Consider the following 24,608-nt stretch of genomic DNA (forward strand, 5'->3'; position numbering starts at 1 on the left):
TTTTTTTATAGAGATATTTATATAATATATATTCTATTCTTCTATTTATCTGTATGTCGAGATACGTTAAAAACTAACATGACTATTTGTTATCCTAAATAACAAGAAGCGTGCAACGAGCGGATATGTCGAAGTTGAGGTGAACGGCATTGCTCAAAAGGAACGCAAACTCGAAATAAAATAGAAAGAACGAAATAGAGACACAAAGGAACGGAACAAGTGCGGCCAAGTTTACGCGGGTGACTTTTGTGTGTACGACTCTCATGCGGCTTTGTTGTACGAGAGGATCGTAAAGATATCAGATACAATGCTGACTCTCATCCTATATAACATAAGAAAGGGAGAGCCAGCATTGTACAATACTTGAAGAGGGAGATATTCTTAATTTTTCCACAATCAGTTTTTCACAAATTAAGATAATATATATTTTAAAAATATCTTAAACGAAATATTGGAGATTGATAATAAATAATATCTGCAATTTAACTGTAATCCGTTTACATCCAAGTATGATAAATATAAATGTGATTGGCAAGTTGGCCAATCAATTTATCGAATTTATTCGATAATAAGAAAAATGCAATTAAACTACCGCTACTTATTCATCTTGATGGAATATGGACGGAATTTGAAGAATCGGTAAAGTATGATTTATTATAAAAATTCAAGCGACTGACTAAAGAATCGCTCTTCTTACAACTTCAAAGACGAATCCTTGGGAGTGAAGTGAAGATTTCATATCCGCGCCTCTCTTAGAAACGTATTTTCCGACTTACGGTGGGCGAACGGGGATAATATGATTTATCATCGAGAAAAAAAAAAGGGAAAGAGATACAGAACAAAAGACAGAGACAAAGAAAAGACGGTTCGTGAAATCAAAGGAAAGCTCGAGAGCAAAATCTCTCGAAATAAAGGTGTAAGGTAATTAAAATTAGTAAGGAGGAACGGACACGTTCTAAGAAGATGAAAGGGGGATGATAAGAGATTGCGAGACAAAGGAGCGATGAGAGCGAGGAAAAAAGTAAGTTCCACCGTAAAGTAGAGCGCGTCTCTTCCAATTTTAGAGGAACCGAAATTACACGTAAACAATTCTAGTGATAACTATCGGAGAGTAAAGTACGATGAATAGAAAATTCCTCGAGAAACGCGGTGTGAATAGCGGATGAGTTGACGCTCAGCGAGAGGTAGGGAAGCTTTAAATGCGCCGAGGAGGGAGATGTGAGTGACTTCGACGGTTGTATAGGTGCATAGACACCCGTCGGGTAGATGCATCAAAAGTTACCGGAGCACCGAGGCGTCGGCATCTTAATAGACCCGCGGGCTCTTTTGTTCGACGATGCAAAAACTAGGTCGCGGACCTTAGGCCGAGTTAATAACGCGGAAGAAGAGTGGATGAGACGGCGGGGGATTAGCCGGCCTCGGGAATTTGCATACTGCATTATGTACCCGGCTCGCATGCATGCATTGCTCTATGTACGCGTATAAGAAAGTAGCTCGTTCGATGGCGAGATGAGATTGTCAAAGTCAAACGTTGTCAGCTGTGACGTGATGTCGCATCGCGGATAAAAAGAGATCAGCAACGTAGCCGAATAATTACGGCATATTTTCTTGCGAAAAATAACGATACGAAAAAGAACTATTCCGTATTAATTAAGCCTGCGTGTTTAAAATTACGTGAATGATATTACCGTGTGAATTTTAATCGAAATAATTGTATGGAAATTTATAATTTTAATTATCAAACTCTTTTCCTTGATTTATATTGATCCCCTAATTTCCGTAACAAAAATATAACGAATAAAGTATGTATTGTACAATAGATTGACGTCGCTAAGAATTAATAAATGTTTAAATAAGCAATAAACTTTTTTCCGTATAATAAAATAAATAGCGGAATTAAAATATTAAAAGATAATAATTTTTGTTTATATGCCTATATTTCTGTTTTAAAAATGCTTATGAAAAGTTCGCGTGACATGGTGATTAATTCTTGAAACAATATGCGATTTTTCACTGATGTAAATTGTTCGTGACATTGTAATATAATTTATATTAAGAGTTTAGAAAATATCGCAAAACCGACCGAGAAACCGCGTTATATATGTACGAAAAGATTATCAGAAGCCCGACTAAAGAGACGAAGGGTAAGTGTAGTAAAACGTAGCGAGATCGTAGAAAATTCTCGTAGACGTTACGCTAATATATTGCAGTCATCTCCATGCGCCTGGCAAAAGATACCAGACGCTTCCCTACGACAATCTTCCCAGCATCTGGGATTACCATATACTTTGTAGCGCGAGCAGAGCGGTATGTGCGCCCGGCATTACTAGCAGTGCTACTGACAGTCGACATTTTTCTTTTATATGTACCTTGCACAGAACAACTTTTCTTTATTACATGCAAGCTCTGGAAGAACCTAGAGAGAAAGAGAAATGACATTAAGGTAATAATAATTTTAAAGAGAATAGTAATTAAAATCCCTTCCCGCGCACGTTGAGTCTCTAAATATCAATTGCGACTGTAAGATAATATGACATTTTTTTTCACATGTTACAAGTACACATTCGCTTCATATTTATGTGAGATATTTTAAAAATTGGATGCGAGAGGATATAACGTGTGTCGCGCATATGTGATATAAATTCTCGATTCCTATATACGTGATCCTATATATGGTAGACACAGATATACAAAAATATTGCTGGTCAAAGTTGATTCTTATACCATGTCGCCGATGTTCGCTTACGCGAACATGCGAAAGTCTATCTCGGGTAAAGCGTTCCTATTTCTCACAACGTTGGTCGAGGCAGCCTTCGGCACTTTAGATTACTAAGGTTCGGCAATTTCCAAGATGGATAGTTCCGATGAGGCCATCGACTGAGAATGAGGCATGGCGCACGTGCACCGGCACCGAGGGATCTACCACGAGCTACCGACTACTAGCTCGCCAACGATCACTTAGATTCTCGGTGATGAAAAAGATGCACCGGTGCATCGTGATACCGTAAATAACGAATAGCACGTTTGTAGCGTAATTTATACGTATAATGCCCTATATCGAAAAATATTATTGAAATACTATATAAATACTAAGAGATTTTAAAACATTTTAATGAAATTGAGAATATATATCGCGTCTACAAATATATCGAGACGCGATAGCGTGTTATAATAAAAATTTATCATCCTTTTTCGGATATTGTTATTCAAGTAAATAATTGTATACGCTTTTGATATCAAATGCGGACATAGGAGATAGATGAGATTTTGCTCGAGGAAAAGCTCGTTCAGTAATAAATCGCAAATTATCGATCATATAAACGTGAACCGCCAAGGGAGTCATAGAATGAGTTATAAAAAAAAAAAGCTGTTATAAACCGACGCCCCGTTGTGATATCTGCGCAATTTTTTTATGCGCGTTTTAAAGCTTCTCCAGGCGTACCGAGATTTCCATCATCATAAAAGCGAAGCTATCAAGGACACGAGAGGGATACGAGAGCGTTGACAATGTTCTCGTCACGTTTTCAGCTCATTTGATACCTGTAACCGATAACGCCCGGGGATTTTCTGATCGCGGGCAGGACGATTTTTCGTCGGCAAAAAGAGGAACGGTCGCGCATTGCCCACGAATTTCCGCCTTACGATTGCCTTCACGAACACGCACCCGTATTTTTTACCTCTTTCATCTTTTTCCTCAATATCTTTTGCAAAGCCCTTTTTCGGAAACTGTTATAAAGATCGTCGAGCGAATCCCGCGAAAATCGACCGTTGGCGATGCTCCAGAAGGAACCCGTATACAATGAATGGCTATGAAAGCAGCCTTGAATGTCAACCTTTATGTTATCACAATACAGTACTGGATCAGTATGTTTTACGGATCAAACTCGTCGTGTTCACGAATCACTTATAATTAATATAGAAATATTACACTTATCTACAGTATTAGATATATATATATATTTGAACGTCTCAAACATTTATGAATTTTTGGGTGCAAAAAAATTTCGTAGATTTTCATATCAATAAATATTATATAATAAATTGATGTGATAAATATGTTATTATTATGAAACACGATCTGCAAATTTAATTTAAATTTACATAATATAATTTTGAATTACAATGTTAATATATATCTACTTGTACACATCTATAGAGGGTGTCCCAGAATTACCGCACCACCTGCTAATGACAGATTCTTGAGGTCATTTGGAGATGATTTTGAAGCTATTAAAAAAAAGGGCTTCTTGCAAATTAAACTTTATAGAGAATTAAAACTATATTCTTTAGTTAATTTCAGAGAGAGTTTATTTTAATAGAGAGAGAGAGAATTTTAATTTAAAGCTTAGTTATAAAGATATATAATGGAAAAAATTGGAAACTTGCAAAAAATAATGATTTCTCTCGATATTTTCGCAGAGGAAAAATCGTCTTCAAATGATTTCAAGAATCTGTCATTAGCAGGTGGTGCGGTAATTCTGGGACATCCTGTATATGTAAGTAACATACATATGCGTGCCCGCGTAATATCTAAATCTTCTTTTCGTAAAGATACAATTTTGTTACTGACGTTCTCTGGGCCGATCAGGGATTTTCTCGCGAATACGCTTTCATAACGTTCTTTGCAGCAACGAGATAAAACGGGAAAACGATTTCCTTTTGGCATGAGGCTGCGTATTGACTGTGGAAGCCCAGCGGCAAGCAAGTCCGTTTTTTCGAATTCTATATACCGCAGTATGAGACTGACTCACTCGTCTTCCTGATTCGAGGGAATCGAGATTGGCAGTCTTCCAGAAGCATTCTTATCCCAAGCATGTCGTTAAAAATAATTCGTGAGTCCTTGACCTGACAATAACAAATCTGGGAAAATAACAACGGGGTCGCCGTAGAAGAATTGCTATCATATACTTTCAACAGGGATAAATAAATCAACAAATAAAACTGCAATAATAATCTCTAAAGACAAGATTTTAGGCAGAGTTTTAACGCTTCGTACGAGATTGCGAATATATCTTTTCTTAAAAAAAGAGTTTCACGACTTAACTTTCTCGAAAAAACAAAGACCGAGCTAAGTCTCTTTTCAATTAAGTTTCAGCTTCTTTCTTTCTCGCAGATAAGAGTAATTGAGAAAGCTTCTACTTTAAAGTTTCTCGAATTCCTCAGAACAACCGATGATTCTCGCAATAAAGAAATCGCGTGTGCTAGAAACTGGAACAGCTCGGTTTTTGCTCTTTCTCCACGCAAGAGCTAACTTCAAAAGGAGGCCGCGGCAGCACTTCCCGGAAGCCAGATTAGATTCCTGACGAAGACACACTGCACCTTCTTGATCTAATGACTGCTTCAAAGGAAATATGAACGCGTGGTCGCTGCGGCAACACGCAGAAAAGAACCTTCTGTTGATGATGGAATTTCGGCGAAATTGGCCTTGCTCGTGAATTTTTAGTCTCGGTTAGGAAATTCCTTTATCAAGCAAGCAGAATTCTTTTAAGCGGCAAAAGAATTATCCAAAAATTTAAAAAAAAATTAAGGTTTAGAATCAAAATATCTATTATGTTGCGGAATTATTCCACTGAAAATGATAACGGTTGAAAAAAATATAAGAAAAAAAAACTATGTAAAATACAGATAAAATAATTTTTTTTAAATTTTAACTTATTTTATCTATCAAATATTCAAAAGTCAAAGAGGTTAAAGATTCATAAAAATTAATTAGTTTATGATATTAACTTGAAAAAAGACAGTATAAAAACAACTCTATTAATGATTAAGGAAGTTGTAAATGAATCCAAATATCATTTTACAACAATTTTTTTTCTCGATTCAAGTAAAATATTATGCAAGAATCTCGAATTATTATCAATAAATTATAAAGAAGTTTTATCAATTTTTCTCTGTCTCTCTCTCTTTCTTTCTCTACAACCGATTTAATAAGCAACAATATAAAACTGGTACTTATTAAAGAAATTGAAAATTATGATTATATATTTAATAAAACATGTATAAGGTATTCTTTTTTTCTAAACGTGCAAAAAAGTATGTATGTGTATGTTTCTTTATTTATCTTCATTAATAAAAATATTTGACACTAATATTACGAAATAATGAATAGAAAAAAAAGAATTAAACTACGCTAAATTATAACAAAATATGAACAATGGAACAATCTTTCGCAAAAAGATTTTATCCGGACAACTTTGAATCTTCTCGTTATTTTCTTTCCCGATCTTTGTTTTATATAGCGTAATACGCAATTTCACAAAAAAAAATCAAGAATTATAATTAAACAGTTAAAAGATGAAGATAATAAGATAATAATAGAAAATTTTCCTCATTTCACGAAAGTACTCATTTCAAAGAAAGTATGCATCCTTCAAACTTCGATAAAAGCAGATTGGTTTTCCGTAACAATAGATCTCATCCTATCATTCAAACTAAGTCAAAAGTCCGTAAATATATTAGTATTTGACTTCTTTTAAAAGGAACTATTGCATCTTTAAAAAAAATATGTTCGTAATCTATTTTTTGTAAACTAGAATTTTGCTCGTTATCGCCTTATTTAAAGCGAATAAAGAGGAATGAATATCCAACTTGAAATCATTAATGAAAGATTAGACTTTTTGAAACAGAGCTGAAAGTGTCAGCAATTGCCAGGTCAAAGGATCCGACATGAATTACATCTCATCATCCCTCTTCAACGGAGATGCTAACTTCAAAAGAGCCATTCTTGATGTCGGAAAACTCCGATGAAGCATGGTAAATCTCCTTCAACAAGAGAATATCCTACCGTGCTCGTATGACACGAAGAAGGCGAAGAATACCTTTTCGCTGTCATGACTTTAAGAATCTTAAACCTAGTGAAATATAGTGAAAATGCATTCACCAAACATTTACAAACTCCCTTCATTATTCGAATAAATCAAGTAATTTAATTCGCATCTCCTTTACGTAATAACGATAAAATAATAGTTTAAAAAATATGCCATTTTTTAAATTTATTTAAAGATGATACTAATTTATTTAATGATACAAAAAAAAAAAAAAAGAAAATTTTTACGAATTATAACACAAATCTTATAACGTTTATCATAAATTTTGATGTAAATTATTCGAGTTTCATATATTTCTCAGCAATTAACTTATTAACGTAAATAATTTTACTAGCAAAATGTAATTTCGGAAAATATGTAAGTCGACAAGTTCTTGAATCAGATATTGAAGATCTTGGTAGTTAAAACGGAACTTTTTGATGTAGACTCGAGAAAGGCAATCACAAGATTGAGATGAGATTGAGAAAGAAGTCGCGAAACCCGCGTCTGTCCCGCTTCTTCGAAAGCGTCAACTTTAAAGGAAGATTACTCTCTCCTCGCCACCCTTCATATCGAAGGACTTCGATGAAGCCAGATTAGTTCTCTCCCACTGGGCGAATATCCCACCCTATTCTCGGATGACGAGAGAAGCCGAGGTGGGATGGAAAGTGATCATAGGTAAAGGAAGGAGATTATGATGGTTGCTGACACTCGAAACCAGAATTGAAAAGAACTCGCTTTAACTATGGACTTGTTAAGGGTGTCAAGTGTCTGAAAATAAGGGTTTGGAAAAAGAGGAAAAAAGATAGTATGCCGTTGAGCATGAAAAGTTGAACATGGAATAGCATATTCGCTGAATTTTTATTTAATGTTTAGAAAGGGAGAAAGATAAATCAACGTATTGTTGCAGCCAGACGCAATAGAGATGCGGAAATAGCTATCAAAACCAAAAAAAAAATTGGCAATTCAACTAAAAAATTTCAACTTTTTTGTAACTTATATAGCGCGTTTATGAATATTTTTTAGATTCAACAACGTAATATCAAAAAAAATATACATTTTTCTGCGACGAATTTTATATTGGATAAATTTTGACAAATATAACGTTAAATGAGATAGAGCTTTGAGTTATTCAAATTTTGAATCTTAATTCTTATCCTTTAAAATAAAGATATATATATAGTTTATTAGAAAAATGTAACATTATTATACGTTCACGCGTATAGTTGCCATTATTTTCTCCTGCGTATAATTTTTGGAAAAAATATAAAATATATAAGTTTATATCTGCTTCTGTGCACATATGTGTGTGCGAGTTCAGTACAAATATAAAAATCTTGCAACACTTATTTTCTTAAAAATATAATGTAGATTATTACAAGAACAATACATTTTCTAAAAAATATGGAGAACAAACGTTATTCTCTTTTTTTTTTCTTTTTCACGTTCTACTTTCGTCGCGCATGGACCTATGGAAAATCAATTCATCGGATTTATGTGGTTGGCGCGCGTGTCAAAAATGATGCAGTATCGTGCGAAACTGCACGGCTCGTTGGTATAAATATTTACATTTCCGGCATTGCGGTTGTTGGGAGGAGGTCAAGTTGTGACAAAATAAAGCGTGAAAACCGGAGGAAAAGAAAGAGGAAAGAGAGCGCGATAAAGGCCCAAAGACCGGAAAGAAAAGAAATTCGTGTGAAAAACGCGACAGTGTATCTGGTCGAGGATTTTTCACCCGCGATTATTTGAAGTTCATAAAAGAAGGAAAAGATGACTGTCTCTACCTTTTCGGTACAGAAAAAGATATTTTTAAAAAAACATGCTTTCATCAGCAGATATTTATAAATTTATATTATACGCGTTGCTTCCATTGCAAAATGTCTTATTTGCATGTTTTATTGTTTTCAACACATAAAATTTAGTCAAAGAAATAACTGATATACCATTTTTTTGATAATCTTTTGAATCATCAACGAATGACAGTAATTCATTAAAAATATGTTTAGCAATCGCATCATCGTTCATTTCTCAATTTATCTACAACTATTTCGTATATTCGTTTCTAACGCGAAGCAGAATTACTGCGAGAAAGCTGCTCGATCCGAAATTTTCGAAGAAAACTGTAAAATTCCGACTTTCCGTACACTTCCGACGGCAAGATGGCTGAAAGAACCATGGTCCTATGCATCGTTCCGAACTCGACGCTCTAATTTTGCGATGCCTTCGAACGGAAGCGAGGAAATTCGAGAAATTCCTCGGGAATCGCGCGGAAACAATGAGGTAGTGATGGAAACCCGTCTTTCCTCTCCCGTAGGTACTCTCCGTCGCCTCGACGGTTCTTAAGGGTCGGTTATTCCGGCTTGGACAAGTTTGTCTGACTGGCGCCGACTGCTCCTACGGGGAAACGCCGTTCCCGAATTTCCTGCACCCTCTCTTTCTCTATCTATCTATCTATCTATTTCTCTCTGTCTTCGTTTCGACGCCGAGTCCGCGGAAACCGCCGTTTGCTTGATTTTCTCGTTGTAACGACGCGAATCGCGGATATAACGACGCCAGGGAGGCGAGAATGTCTCTTACGGCGACAGCGACGATAACGAATCTCTTACCCGATAACGCTTTCGATTCCGCCGGATACGCCGGAAAGCAGCTGTTACAGCATTCAGAGGGATCGTAACGCGATAACGCTCGGCATTGCGCAAATTGCAGCTTCCCACGGTGGATTTAGAGGACGCCGCCATTCCTTCAATGCTTGTATATTCCTCTTATGGAATTCCAGTTCCCGAATTTTCCTCGGGGGAGACGTTGAGCGGAGACATCGCGTCGCAAAGATAATTGACATCGAATCGAGCGCGAAAGATAATCGTAATCTTGCGTGAACAAAATGATGTTAATCGTTTTAAAAGACACACGATCGAATAAAATAGAATAAAAAGTTTGACAAGGACTGTGATATTCTTTTCCCGATGGCAAGATGACTGTATCGTTATTTCAATCTTAACTACCTCGCATTAACAGCAACAAACCTTACTTACGCGGATATCAATAACGCTCTAATACAGTCGCGAACACACAACCAACAATAGCTATTCCCACCCCTAAAATAATCCGTTTGCGAGCGAAACTCTACTCGAAGCGAGTCAACCTACCCGCAATCGCGCTTTCATCGCCTCGAGCTACCTCGGCAGCGGTGTCGTGAAAAAGGTACGTGCGCCTCGGAGGTTATTCGCGCGACGGGTTAGCCTGGAAACCAGAGAATCCTATTCCGCCATTCCTTTCGGGATAACTAAGTCTTCTCTTCGCCGATCTACCAGCCTCTCTCGTGTAGATTCCTCTTTCCGTCTTCCCGCACCGCATCTTCTATACCGAAATGTATGTAGTTCCTCTCTCGTGCAAACGCATACATTTGCCTTTAAATAATCGCGTCCACGCGCATAGTCCGCGTGTCAGCTGCCGAGAAAGAGAAAACGCAAAAAAAAAAAAAAAAAAAAAAAAAAAAAAAAAAAAAAAAAAAAGAAGAAGAAAAAATAGAAACCCGTTGCACCCTTTTCCCCGTTTTGCTTTTACGTCACGTTGAACCGAAAAGCTCGGGCTACTGCGAATTTCCGTGAATTTCGGACGTCGTCCTCCACTCGACCTCGACATACAGTAGTTTCAGTCCGATAAATTTTGGATAAATCAACCTTCGTCTGCTTTCGAGTTTCCTTTTCGCGAAATCTTGCAGTTTGTCTGCAATATTCTGCGATATTTGATGTATAAATTATTACGGAACACAATTGCAAAGAGAAAAAGGATTTTAAATTTTATATTATCTCTTACCAAATAATTGAATAGTCTGTTTCTAAAATGTACATGACACTTTTACATCGTATTACTTAGACTTTTGTTCTGATAAATAGTTAATATTTTTTTCTCTCTCTCTCCTTCTCTGTCTTTTTTTTTTCGTCAAACATAACAAAATTTCTAAGCAATTTACTCTTTGAACTTTGCGACTATATTATACATTCTGATATATAGCAATTACAAAAAATCCATGATAAAACTATTTACAATAACTTTGATCTCATTTGAAAGATAATTTAATTCTTTATAACTTTTATTTCGGTACTCTTTGTTGAAAAACGCATACTTTCCCTGATATTTGCAAAAATGTAAAAAATAACCGTGATTTTAGAGGTTTTTGGGCACTAAAGTGTTTTTTCGGCTATTGACGATTATTTGAAAACCTATGGAACGAACTACAATAACTTTGATCTCATTTGAAAGATAATTTAATTCTCTATAACTTTTATTTCGGTACTTTTTGTTGAAAAACGTATACTTACCCTGATATTTGTAAAAATGTAAATAATAACCGTGATTTCAGAGGTTTTTGAGCGCTAACTTTTTAAGGAAGCATTTTTCGACCCATGTTTACAGGAAACTTTTTGTTCGGTATTAAATTATCTTTCAAATGAGATCAAAGTTATTGTATTGGGTTGAACGGAAAGTTCGTTCCGTTTTTTACTAAGAGATGAAAACCGAAAAAACGGCATGAACTTTCCGTTCAACCCAATATAATTCATGAAAGAGAGAAATAATAGAGTAAAATATATAATATGTATGAATATTTGGGATAAATTAATTTTTATCTGCTTTGCATTTTCTTAAAAGCAATTTAGTATGTTTGTAACAGTTCGAATTTAAAATCTAAAAATATTGTTATGGATATTATATTTATAAAGTATTAAAAGGCTACTACTTACATTTCTTCAAGAGTAAATTTATTCTTTCCTGTTATCAAGCTTACTCATTAAAAACGCGCTCAAGCAATAAGGAAAATATTTAATGCGGAATTTTTTTTCCATTTATATCGTGACGAATGCAGCGCAGAAAGTCTCAAAGATCTCAGTAACACTTTCATAAAAATAATTAATGACTCCTTATAAGAATCGTATACTTTTCCTTCGTAATCTAAATATTTACATAGTCAGCAAGTCGGATTCTCAAAGCGCAATTTATCGCTCGCGTTTTTAATAAAATGCATCTCGAATTTCATAAATAAAAAAATACATTCACTATTAAAAAAGCATAAAGAGAAATATTCATAAAAATATCCATAAAAATATGTTATTAAATATTATTATTATCACTTATGATAATTTCGATATCTATGGTACAACCGTGTACAATTTCAGTCACAATAAATAACGTGCTGGATAATTTAATAATTCTTTAAAATCGAACAAATGACAAAAAAGAATTAATCAGCAAACTGCTGCTCATACAATCAGCGCATAAGATTAATTAAGAAGATCAATTAAGAAGAATTGATGCCTTAAATAAATAGTTAGTATTTTTCTCTCTTTCTCTCCCTCTCTGACTTTTTTTTTCGTCAAATATAACGAAATTTCTGAGCAATTTACTCTTTGAACTTTGCGACAAATCACAACTTTGACGACTCTCCCGATAAATATAGCGCTTTTTCTGGATTCTTTTTGCGGACGTTAATTCTCGGCAATGTTGGTTCGACCGCATCAAAGCAAGCCACTTATCTCGATGAGTTTTCGAAGAATGCCAGCGTACCAGCGGAAACTTGTCGAAAAGAAGAATTTACGCGTTATTGCGCGCGACACAGGTATAATTTCTTTTGCAAGTTTTCCAAATGGTCAACACCATCGAATATCGCGTGTGGCCAATAAAACTACGCCGTCAAGAAGAAACAAGTAATCAAAAGGTGAAACTTGGGTCGTAACTTGCCGCGATATAATGCCACACAATATCTCGAATTTTATTGAGACGTATGGAAGCTCGAGAATAATATAAATTCCCGTTTTATTTTACTTCTCCTTCTTCATAGCTTTTTATAACTATACTATAGGTACGTCACACATGTGCGCGGAACATTGGAGAATTTAATGTTCAGAGACTGTTATAATTATCTTTACGAGAACATGCGATCTTTATCGCCGTGAATATCAAAACCGCCGAGATTCATGGCGCTTCTACCACATTCTCGAGAAAATATGAGACCATACAGAGAATTTCTGCACGTCGGGAACGACGCAACGCGCGCTATTCCCGCCCTCGCCTCGCTTATCCTCCGACATTTGTCGAACTATCCGCGCCTGGTAGCCTCGAGAATTCGTTCGTTGCGCCGGGATCCGTCGTAAAAACCGTATGAAACTTAAAACAACCGTAAGATCTGAATTACGCGCCGGCGAACTTCACGATGCGAAAAAGCCCGCCGATGAAAAAGCATCATCGAGCGCGTACGGAAAATTTTCCTTGCCGCGAGTTTTCAGCTACCTCGTCAAATCTCTCATTCCGCGTACCTCGTTTTTACCTTTTTCTTTTCAGATCGCAATTTCTTTCTCTCTCGCACTTGCGCATATGCGCGGGAGGATAGGGATGAAAACGCTGAACTCGCCAACTTCCCGCAGAAATGCTCGTTTCCGGCGGACGGCTTATCGCCATTAGCCGACACTTCATCCTCCGCGAGGGTGGGCGGGCGGCGATGCCCTCCTTTCTCATTGCTAGTCCTCCCCGTTTCGCTTGGGGTGTATGCGGAAAGAGTTACGAAAATTTCTTCGTTAATTCCGGGAAAGTCGACGACGACTCAGAGGAAGCGTCACGCGAGCACAGAACTAGAAATAAAATTAGTAATTTTCTACGTTGCCGGGGCGCAAAACCACAATGACCGATCGTCAGTGGCGAGCGGGACGATCCCTCTTGAATTTTCATATTTTTCACGAAGAGTTTTCTGTGCTGTTCGCAACTTTTCTGATCGTTTTATTGCTTCGCGATAATCTCGCGCGTTAATTAAAAAAAAAAAAAAAAAAAATTATCGAAATATTTATTCACTGTTTTAAAAACTATTTTAGAAAATGTATCATGTATGTGTGTGTGAGCGTCTTCATGTATATTTTTTGTAACTCTGAAATATATTTTTACGGATTACGAAACTGATTTGCACAAATTAATAGGATCGCATTTGACGTGGATATAATACAATGTTTTTGCGATACGCCAGCTCGATGTTATCGATTAGCAAAATTGTGTATACGATAATTAGGGAATGCGTATAAAGCATGCATGCATATTCATGAAATGCATTTACATCGAACGATACGATCGTTCAACAAATGTTGGATAGGAAAAGAGAGAGAGAGAGAGAAAGAGAGAGCAAAAAAGAGAAAGACAGATTTCCATAAATCATTTTCGAGATCGACGATTTTTCATTTTTCACGTTTACATGTGGCATCATAATTTTCTAGATATAACACACAAATATCAACTAAATTCACTTCCTGAATTTTGATATTAGAGAGAATATATGTTACATTTTAAGAAATACAAAAAATAATTATTGCTTAATTATTGCATATAGTACACTAAATCCGCGCACGTAATCTCCAAAATACGTTGATTTTTAAATGTTTTCTAATTTTGTTAAACTATGAATAAAATACAATGTATTAAAATGTATGTCGTAGTTATACCAGAGCGTTATTTCGTCTTTCTGAATTGTGGTTTGAAAACCGTAAAAGCGCATGGCCTCGTCGAGCGAAAGCGCGTTTGAACTCAGTAAGTCAATGATTTAGTGGCAGCTTCCAATTGCACCAGTCGTCTTCTGTGACGCGGCTCGGATTCCGTAAACATCACGTAAATCCGTATATCATAGTGACACGATGCGTCTAGATACCAGCCGTAACGCAAATACGGAAATTCCGTGCCGTAATACGCGCGGTAAGTACGCACATTCGCATATCTCCGCGATGACAGTGCGCGTCTAACAAAAGACACATTTACCTGATGCACTTTATGCACATCTACTATGTAATACGATATACAAATTCTAGACAAACGATTTCTTCTAACGTGTCCGAAAGATTTATGCGAAACCGATTGATTATTTAAATACGTTACGATTTATCAGATTAATATCGATCATATTTTACAATCAAAATTTATTTCCCATTCCCGGAGGTTCGAGCACGTAATCGCTCTTAAAAAATAAAAGTTGCATCCTCGGGAGGCTTCGTCGCCTCCGACGAGCTAGAATGACAGATCTAATAAGAAAAGTTTGATACAAGTTTCTTCGCGCAGTGTTACATAGCACAAAATATCACGCACAAACGCATATAATTGTACAAAAAATCATCATTCGGCTTCTGAATTTTCCATCAAAAACAACATCATAAAACCCAAAGAGAGAGAAAGAGAGAGAGAGAGAGAGAGAGAGAGAGGAAGAGGGAAAGGGAGAGAAAGAGAGAGGGAGGGAGAAAGGGAAGATCTTTGAAGAGACTCGAATTTTCGGAAAATTTCTCAAGCTTTAGAGAGTCTGAGAGGCAACGTGGCATCGTCAATTCTCTCGTTACGTCATTAATGTCGGTGACGCAATATGTTCGTGAGTTCGTTACCGCGAGTGTGCGATCGCTCGCGACACTGTTACCCCCCCGGTTCTCTCGTACGACCTCGTTACGGCGCTGCACTCCCATTAGAGGAAAATTGATAGTGACTATCTCTCTCTCTGGTGCCCGCCCCGATCCCCCCGTCCTCCCATCCACACGGACGGCGCCTCCGCACGCCGCAATTCTACCGTCATCCCCCTCCCCCACCGCATCTAAACGCGCGCCGTATAAAGGCTCAAGCCGGAGAATTAACGAGACCGCGGGAGCGGGACGTTAACGATCGAGACGATCATTGGGGCTGAATTATGTTCCGAATGATCGCGATGCCATTATACATATACGAAGGGAAACTATCGAATAAGTGAGAGCAATCGAGGCGAGAGAGAGGACTTCCTCTCGACATCATTCCTGGTTCTAGTAACAGCGAGAGAACCGACCGCGGTATTCCAAGATGATACTGAAAGAAGATGGAGTGGACTTAAAAGTGGAGAACCGAAGACACGCGCGTGAAGCTATTGTGAGCCGGCTTGTCATCGCCCTTAACGGGCGATGCATCGAATCGAATGCATCGCGGGCTGTTATATTTTTATATTCCGATCTGAATTTCTCTCTTCTCGCGTTCCTTTATCTACGCTCTTTCCTGCTTTATGCGTTAGTACAGTTAGAAAAAAAAAAACGCACCTGTTAAAAATTACTCGAGAAAGGTTCGAAAGTTAACCAGCTCTCCATCTTATGCGAACTCTACGTACATTTATACACGAAAACGTGATAAAAATTGACTATTCAAAGTGCATTCTAACATCACTTTTGTTAACATATTTTGCTCCTCCTTACATCACCTGAGCAGACTCGAGATTCTAAAGCCCCGCTACTTTAGACGATTTATAAATCTCGACAGAATTCTGTATAGAATCTTATTTATAATTCCATATGTGTCGTGTATTTTAATATACGTATTCTATGCGTTCTCTTTTCAAAAATGTGTATAACATTAAAATATATATCATATTAACATAAAATTATTTAGATAGAAATATCTGTCGCAAATACATTATCTAAAGTGTACTTGAGGGATCTTATCTCTCTTCACTCCCTACATTAACCTTTTATAAAATAAAAGAAATAATTATCATAATTGTTCATAATTATCATAAATCAAATGGCCAATTAGTCGTTCTTTTTCGTCTTTATATCTCTGTCTCTCGAGATTTCCTCTTCTCCTTCTTTTATACAGATTTATGATTAAACTTTGAGAAATTAATGAGACGGCGGGACAATAATGATCGAGACGATCATTGAAAGATAAATTATGTCATCGTTAAAGCGCCATTAAAAGACCGCATTGAATAACGAAGTTCTAATAGACGTCAGGGTAAAAGGTACTTATGAAGAAAAGGAAATACAGAGAGGGGGAGAGAGAAAGAGAGAGATATATACCGTTCGACGACGACAATTTATGATATTAATGCCACTTGTGGACAGATGATTCAAATAACTTGCTCTCTTGATCCGTTATTACATCCGTTAACTCCAAGTTCACACAACAAATATTATTGATTTTGACGAGCATGATATTATAACATATGTGTGTACTGCGCATATGTATTATTAATAATAAACACGGTGGCATTGCAATCCGGATTATATGTGTATATATAGGATGCGTATACAAATAAAAATATTAGTTCAATAGATTACCGGGGAGAAACGTATTGTCGATGAATGTTTATTCAGCTGTGTTGATTCAAACGGTAGGTCTGTACACAAAACGATTTTACAACAAATGTAATACAATAAACTATTGTAGCGCAAAAATGATAAAAAAATAAGCAAGCTATATGTGATCGTTAATAGAGATCAATAAATATATAATATTAAGAATTCTAAAAAAAAAAAAAGACAGATAATTTAACTTGCGATCAAAAAGTCAATTGTAAAATAAATTCCGTTTACAATTTACGTGTATATAATATGTATTTTGTATATTACTTTTTTAAATGTTTTCTGCGATGCATTAGATTATAAAAATTCCCAAATTTTACCGAGAGATCGTCTAAAACTTAATTCATCGAAATATGAATTTCATATGCAATATCTTAAAATAATTCCCATTAATTAGAATATTTTCTCGGACATCTAGTATTTTTTTCCGGATGACTTTAATCCATCAAAACTCGATCTTGATACGATTTTGATATAAAGAGAATGTTAAAGTTATGATATGTAAAGATATTAACCTTAACATTCAGATTCTTATTTTTTATACTTTATCGCTAGAAAATATTTTTAGAATTTTAAAACTCTAAAATAAAAAATCCTTTTATAGGGAAGAAAAAATTTCATCAATTATATCAAAATTCCATAAATAGAGTGATAATTTCTAGTTTAATAGAAGTTAGATTACTACTAGCGAATTAATCGCGCTTATACGGAGTAACAGCAATGTGATCCAAGCCAAACCAAAACTAATTAATCCAAAACCGCCATTCGCAAAGCTCACTTGGCACGCTCGCGATATAAGTAGAGTGTAATATTGCACCGTGGAATCGCGGTCGCGCGGTAACCTAACGACACGGGAATACCTATGTTACCTCGCAGTAAAGACCGGTACTCGTAAATACAACGGAAACTCAATATCGCGTTACTATTAGCGTCGACCGCTGAAAACGGATCCTCGAAACTACTTCTGCGATTACAGTCGTCAGGGGAGTCGATAACTCCTACGTAGCGCGTGATAACTATAAGTCGAACAATATCTATTATTCGCGATTTAATTGTTTGGAAACTGTTCATATGTTCAAATATTTAAATTTAGCCTGAACTCTTGACGATCTCTTAAACGCATGCTAAATTATATACCGAACAACGTGCATGTAAATATTTTTTCTCTCTCTCTCTTTCTCTTTATTTGCCCACACAATTAATATCATTGACTCCGGGAATTATATTATATTTTCTCTTTATCTGCCCACACAATTAATATCATTGACTCCGGGAATTATATTATATTATACTGCCAACATCAGAGAAATGTCGATGATTCCGATAATTAAGTAAAGTAAAAAAGATAGATATCGCGGGGAATACATGAGAACGAATAGAGAAATTCAAAAAGATATATATATTCAGGTATAAAAAAAAATTTTTTTTAGACTCAAATATAATAAATTTTGGCGAAAAAATAAACGACTCTTTTTTCAGAAATATTCAATTACTCTATGTATACAATGGACTTCTCTGTTATCTTTATCGGCCTGACTCTACACGAGTCGATGTACCAGCGACTCGAAGAGAGAGAGATGGACGTTTAGGTTCCGTTTATTTACTTGCAAATTTTGTGTCGTGCAACGTCGAATACGAACGAGACACGAAAGTTGCGCGGGACAGCTCGAGACGACGATGCCTTTACTCGCGCGATGTCTGTTGTGCATGCGAGAAATGCCAACTTTATTCCGCAGCCAGATACGAGACGACTTTTCGATTAACGCAACTTTTCTGGCACGCTCTCGCGTATTCCTCATGACGATATTACATTTCGATCATTATACAGGGTGTCCCCAATTTAAATGTCAAAACTTTAGGAGCGTGTAGGGGACCGATAAACTAACAATAAGACAAAAAGTCCTTTAGAGATTTTGCGCGTTTTTGCTTCGTTTTGAAGAAAATCGCAAAAAATGAAACAAATAATTTTCACCAAAAAACTAAAAGCAACACTAAAATTATTAGATTTATCAAGAAGTATTATAAAATAAAAATTGTAGAACATGGAATTAGAGGATTGTAGATAAATACGCGACAACGTGAAATTTTGTTTCTAATCTAATTTTACCTCAGGTGGATTTTAACTCACTCTCTTTTCTTAATTCCATGTTCTACAATTTTTATTTTATAATACTTTTTGATAAATCTAATAATTTTAGTGTTGTTTTAAGTTTTTTGGTGAAAATTATCTGTTTCATTTTTTGCGATTTTCTTCAAAACGAAGTAAAAACGAGCAAATCTCTAAAGGACTTTTTGTCTTAGTTTATCGATCCCCTACACGCTCCTAAAGTTTTGACATTTAAATTTGGGACACCCTGTATAATACAAATTCTATTTTTGCTTTAATATTTCCAAAAAAGAAGATATATATTCCTATATAAGACAGAGTGGACGTATATTGACGTATATGTTGTAATAATGTATTATAAATGTGATGACGTATATCGTAAATCTAAATTTGATGAAATTATATGTACTGTAAATCTAAAATTAGATGATTGATTAATATTACGAATTACATGATGTATGTCAATAATGTCAGTAATATCATGATGTTTGTCGCAAAATTTTTCCTACATTTCACACTGATGTGAATGTAAATTATCTAAATTACCATACGTTGAAAATATGTGTAACTTTTTTTAAAAAAATATGCATATGTTGCAATTTTTTTTTTGTATATTACACAAGTTTTCAATGTGTGATAATTTAAATGATTTACATTCAATGTGAAGTGTAGGAAAAAATTTGCGACGTGAAAATCATGAGTGTAACTCGTATATTAATCAATTGTGTAATTTTAGATTAATAATAAAATCAAAAACGTAATAAATATCCTTTTTTCCTATTTATATAAATTTGAAGCATGTACTTTTAATAAATAAAGTTTTCAATAGACAATAATATTTCGTTTATAGTTGTATGTAGTAATTTTCTTCTCGTTTTTAATTGTATCATTTAATAACCATAGCGTTGTTAGGCTATTGTTAATATGCTGTAACTTTTAAAAAATTTAATTAAAAACAAAAGAAAAATCGCTATAAACCACAAATAATTTTTAAAAAATATGATGCAGGTAAATTTAAAATATCTTGAAAATTAATAAAGTTGTGTTTTTCGTCAATATGTAAATATATTGTAACTTTTAAACGATGCATTCACAAACGCGAAAAAAAACCAAATATCTACAAACAATTCTGAATTAAAATATATCGGCGATTTTTTTATTTTGAAATCAGGTTATTTTTCCTAAAATTGATTTGTTTTTTTTTCAAAATGTTGTATTTTTATGGCTTTGATGATAAAATTATTGTTACTGCAAATAATTACAAACGAAGTAATCATTTCCTGCGTTGAAAACTTAATTTATTCAAAGTAGAACGCCCAAAATTTACATAGATCATATTTCTGTTTAAACGCGATATTTGAAGGTATCAAGAATCTAAAATTACGGTGTACAAGTAATTTTTTAAACCAAAAAAGATGCCAATATGTCATAGTGATAGCGCCGTAAAAACACAGACTCGAGAAATTACAACAGTTAGGGTGGAGAAGTGGAAGAGAGAAAGGGTGGGGCTCGCGACGTTTCCGCGTAATAAATTATTTTCCTCTGGAAAAATCGGTGGTGCAAAGCGCCATAAATACTGACAAACAACTACGATAAATAGGACTGGCTTGACTATGCGGGCTTGTCCGCAAACTTCGCGAGCGATTCGGCCACGACGGCTTACACGACATGACGTTCCGCGATATTCATCGAAGTATAATTATTTCAGTGCGGTGGAGAGCCAACGCGTAGCCAGCGATAATAGGAATTGCTTTGTAAATTCCCTAATTCCAACTAACTCGACGCACTGGGAATCATAAACATAACGAGGCTTGTAATCATGCACAAGTTAAACCGAGTTGATCTCGTTGATATCAAAAGTCGGTAGTTTAAAAAACCAATTTGTACATAATTAAATTTTTAAAATTTTAAAATTAATTACACTGTTTTTTAATACGTGTCCTCAGCTCTCTGTTATATTCATTCCTTTAATTTTATAAAATTCACTTCAATTACTTTTCTTTTGTTTTTATAAATATAATAAATAATTCAATCTCTACATATATTATATGAATAAATAAAATACGAAAATATATTTAGAAAGCATGAATAAAAATAATGTTAACAGTAAATTAATATTACTATGTTATTATATATATTAATGGAATTGGATTGACTATTTTGACCACACTTGTCAGTATTTAATATATACAATGAGAAAATTCCAAAAAAGATAATGAAGAAATTCCAATAATAAAAAAATTATTAAATTACAATAATAAAAAATAATGAAATTTTTAATGAGAATTTTATAAAATATGCAAATATGTGCACACACATTGTATGCATATCTTTTAAAATATAAAATTTAATGCGTCGGTATAAGGTAATAATCCTTATGTTAATAATTACCATGTAAATAATGTAACGTAAAAAATATGTACGAAAAATACATCTCATTTTTAACGGATATTTGAATAATTATTCTATTAATACGTATTTTGCAGCAACATATTCATAAAGGAATGATATTTTTATATTATATTATGTATAATCGTATCCATTTACATATGGATTAAATGAAAATGTGAGATATAATTATCATCATAATTATAGACTCACCAGACGTTGTCTCTCTGTTTTCTTCTCGTTGTCTGATCCATTCCTGTCCCAAGCTTCGATTATCAATGATCGATTATCCATCGCACAAGTAATTGAAGTAATCAATTACTGACAATAACTACGGTAATCGCGATACTTAAAATTCGACGATAGTACAATACTTCTCCCGACACTCCCGATATATATTTACTCAGATATTAATCATTATAAAAAAAAAAAACTGTACACTCGCGATACTTAGACTTTTTTCCCGACATTCATTTTACCGAATGTAATTTCGATCGAATGTCGATTACACATTCGCAGCACTTGCATTCGCGTAACCACAATAATCGCCCGATACATTTATTCAGCACGACATTCGATCCATTATAAGCATGATTTATTTTTGTATTTCAGTTATATTATATTCCACTCGTTATCATATCACAGCACATTGTATCATCGAATTATTCATTATCGCGGCACGTGCGTTGAAACACGGTGTACATTCGCGATGTACATATTATATTTTCGCTCGAAACTTTTTCTCGGCGTTCCTAAAATTCGCGTTTTACGCGTTCGCATTTGATATCCGACGACCAACGTAAATGCGTCATCAGTGGTTCCCATTCGTGACATTCGCGTTAACAATAAGTAAATATCGACCTTATCGTTCGCGAGAGACTTAATCTTCCGACGAAATTACAACGATCGCCCGATACTTTGCGTGTTCGAAACTCAACTACGTGACGGTCGCTCGCGACGAACGGAGGCACGTGTTCCTTTCCCCCACCCATCAATTCCGGGAATCGTCCGACGAGCCTTCCCGTGTTTCTTTCCATTGCTTCGCGAGATACGCGTGTTTTTCGAATAAAAAATGTTTATATACTGTGTATCCTCGTCGAGTTAATTCTACATAAAATGTTTGTTTTTTTTCTCAACTATTGTAAGCGAGTGACGTATTATAATGAAAAAAATATCAGGTGTTGTACATATAACATTCCTCTCCCCTAATATAATAATAATTATTATTAGACTATTAATATATAATATATAACTATTTATCGCGATCGACGAAGAGTAATAAATGGCGTCCATAAATATTAAATACATGGTCGAAAATAAAATATTACTGGCGATTTTTTCCACGATGATCCGAAAATTATCGGAGTATTTCTCGAATCGAAATTGGATACGTGAATACAAACGCGTGTGTGAAAGTAAATACGCTTCGAAAGTATAATATTAAATGTAAATTTGGGCGCGCGATCATAAATGCGTTTTGGCAATTTATCGTGTATGTATGTGTGTGTAAACGCGAATTTTCTTCGTGAAATTTTAAAGTAAATAAGATCGATGGAATAGCAAATATTTATGGATTTATCGTATATGTGTGTTTGTGTGTGTAAACGCGAATTTTCTTCGTGAAATTTTAAAGTAAATAAGATCGATGGAATAGCAAATATTTATGCTCAAATGCGTGAGAAAATCGATGGAAAAATTATTCCATAATTTTCTTTTGCCGTTCGATATATTATTTCATACGCACAAATGATTCAGTGGCCAAGAGGTTTGTCGAAAAAAGATAAAGCCCTCTCGATTCACGTATCACGATTAAATATCGATCACATCTCATTCGCGAGATATCTACTCACCATATAATCACGATAATCGCCCGATATTTTCCTCAGCATTCTCGAAATTCGTGTCGAAAGTGTCATGGCGACCGTTCCAACGACTAGCGAAGATGGTAGCGAAGACGCGCGATTGTATTAAAGGGGAGCACACGCGATTCATTAAAGCGTCCGTCACGGAATCTCGATCGCGATTCACGCGTCGATTAACTACAGATCGCTATCATTCCCGAAAGACGTAATATCCACGTAATAACGACGATCGTATCCGATATTTTACGCACCATCGAAATTCGACTACTCGCGACGCTTGCCTTTTTACGACTAACTAGAAACGCGACGTACTTCAAAGTCTTTTACGGCTAACGTTCCACCGAAGCGTCCAGCCAATCACGTGCGCGCAAATACGTCGCGTCTACATCGTCTGATTACCTATCTATAATAATTCTATTAATTCAAAATTCCAATAATTGCGACGTAACTGAAACAAATATGTGTGTGTCCGATATTCCATTTTAATAATAGAATTTTCCTTTACACTCTTCCATCGCTCTCGTCTATCTTCACGACGGTTGATATTATATTATACGATTAGCGAAAAAACACGCGCGAAAAATTCTAGAGAAATTCACACGTCATTCGTTAAATATGCAAATCCCTCACAAGCGCTTACCGAATTTCTTATCAATATTCGGTGACAATACAACACACGCGATTAATCAAACGCGATTAAATAGATTAGGTAGACCAATATCAATATCCTCCCCGTCGATCGAAAAATTAATATATTAATAAACTAGGAGTTTTCTATGTACATAGATCATAGACGAACGAACTGTATGATGAGCGCGCGTTTGATAGACTGATCTAGCACGACAGACGCACGATTTTATTATAGTGGGCGTCGCATCCTCCCTCCTTTTTCTTTCTATTAAGAATCGTCTATGACGAGCTCTCCTGTGTTTCCTTTCGAGTACATTACATTTTACGATACGCGTAGTTTTCGAATAAGGAATGTATGTTTATATTGCGTACTCTCTCGCGCGCGTCGAGCTAATTCCAGGAATAGACGTATGGACGTGTTCCAGGAATGTTTCTAGGTTTTTTCTTCAGCTGCGAAAAACATGAACGATGTTAGATAAAATATCGGATATTTTCTCTTCCCCTAATATGATAGTTACTAGTGATTAATTATTGATCAACGAAGCATAACACGCGTAACAGAAATATTAAATATATATATTGAAAATAAAATATTTCGCTGACGATTTTTTCGAGATGATCCGGAAATCATCGATGCGTCTTTCGCGGCGAATATATAAAAGTAAAATTTCGAAAGTGTAATATAAAATTGCATTTAAAATCA

At 35.2% G+C, this 24,608-nt stretch overlaps 1 protein-coding gene across 3 annotated transcripts in view; it reads right to left on the reverse strand.

The window, feature by feature from the left end:
• The window catches only part of LOC115241722, a 105,520-nt gene that overhangs the window by 66,569 nt on the left and 14,343 nt on the right, over window positions 1-24,608 (reverse strand). Inside the window, exon 1 of one of the 3 annotated variants that reach the window (XM_029817632.1) lies at window positions 21,627-22,972. The exons of the other annotated variants lie outside the window; for them this stretch is intronic. The gene's annotated coding sequence lies outside the window, so the exon portion shown is untranslated. Of the gene's footprint in view, window positions 1-21,626; window positions 22,973-24,608 lie in introns of those variants that run through there. 3 annotated transcript variants of the gene reach the window in all.

Source organism: Formica exsecta, unplaced genomic scaffold (assembly GCF_003651465.1).
Source record: "Formica exsecta isolate Colony F162 unplaced genomic scaffold, ASM365146v1 scaffold51, whole genome shotgun sequence".
Lineage (NCBI taxonomy): Eukaryota > Metazoa > Arthropoda > Insecta > Hymenoptera > Formicidae > Formica > Formica exsecta.